Source organism: Agrilus planipennis, unplaced genomic scaffold (genome assembly GCF_000699045.2).
Source record: "Agrilus planipennis isolate EAB-ADULT unplaced genomic scaffold, Apla_2.0 scaffold16, whole genome shotgun sequence".
NCBI lineage: Eukaryota > Metazoa > Arthropoda > Insecta > Coleoptera > Buprestidae > Agrilus > Agrilus planipennis.
In genome coordinates, this window is record NW_020438946.1 from 1,215,175 (window position 1) to 1,216,652 (window position 1,478).

At 27.5% G+C, this 1,478-nt stretch overlaps 1 protein-coding gene and 1 non-coding gene across 2 annotated transcripts in view; both read right to left on the bottom strand.

The window, feature by feature from the left end:
• The window catches only part of LOC108744624 (equilibrative nucleoside transporter 4), a 31,344-nt gene that overhangs the window by 5,219 nt on the left and 24,647 nt on the right, over positions 1-1,478 (bottom strand). The window lies entirely within an intron of this gene.
• LOC112904536 lies at positions 296-402 on the bottom strand. Its single transcript, XR_003231178.1, has one exon. It is a non-coding gene; the product is annotated as a U6 spliceosomal RNA (small nuclear RNA).

A 1,478-nucleotide genomic window follows, 5' to 3' on the forward strand; every position in this document is an offset into this window, starting at 1 on the left:
AAAAATTTAAAAAAAATAGGATAATAATTGTAACTGGGTAGTTGACAGTAATTCAGCTTAATTTATTTAATTAATGAAATTAAAGGTAGCACTTATATACAGTTTCGAAGAAAAACTGAATTTGATTTAAAAACGATTTTAATGAATTAATTTAATCGTATGAAGGAAAATGTTTGCTATCATATTACACGATATTATTTCATAAAGAAATATTGCGGTAATTAATTTTTAATAAATTTTATTATATTTGAATGCCAGCAACGATCTAAAAAACTAATAAATACGAAGAACGAAAAAAAATGTGGAACGCTTCACGATTTTGCGTGTCATCCTTGCGCAGGGGCCATGCTAATCTTCTCTGTATCGTTCCAATTTTAGTATATGTACCGCCGAAGCGAGTACGACTACTGAAGTTTTATACGAGTATATATACAAACTGCGTAGAAATAAATGACGGTGAGAGGTAACTAAAAATGAATAAACATTTAAATTTGGCTGCATATAATATTTCAATATTTTACTATTACGTAATGCAATGCATAAAGAAAAGAATTGTAGAAGGCGTTTTAATTTTGTTGAGGCATTTTGCTTTAAATAATTAAAAGAATATGAGCTTATTGCTACAGCCACAGAGATAGAATTCTACGCCGGCAAATATCGATTTAATTTTTATAGACGCATAAGCAGAGGCGGAGGCGTGAATTTTGTAATGGGATTAAATTATGAAATAGAATATAATATAAAAATGACATTTTCGCAATAACAGAACGGCCAAGCAATAGCTTTCGGAATATTAAAAAAACCAATTGGTTATGTTAATGAGTACGTAGGTACTAATAAAAATTAAAGAGTTTAACAAGTGTAGGCGACGTACAGTCTGAAAAGGATCATAAATAAACACAATTGCGTATGTTAGTCATAAAAGCCGAAAGCATTTTCTTGTTTTAGTTATAACTGAACAACTCCTAAAAATATAATAAATATAAACTTTATTTAATTTGTAGAAGCCCATCAAAAGAATTAATTTGAGAGAAATATTAAGGTAAAAATTAATGCGTTTTATAGGAATGGACATATATACGCCTTACAATTTGGCGTATTTTGGGTTGCATACGAGTCAGGCCTAAACATTAAAAATTGTTATAAGTATAAACTTCGTTTGCATCATTAATTGTTATTGTTAAATTCAACCGATTTTTAACATGAAAATTAAAAAAGGAAATTCGTTTGTTTTTTTTTATGGATTTTATTGTTACGATTTTAAAAATGATTAGTAGGTATTGGAAAATTTTTACATAAATAGTAGCTTATTTTTTTTCTCATTTTATTAAATTGACATAAAAAAATAATTACGATAATGTGGACTATTACAAAATTACTTTTTAATAGTTGCTCTCGGAAATTTTGTGAAATTGTGAATGGACAATGGAAATTTTACATTAAGGCGGAGATGAATAATACGATTTTTTTATGTCAAT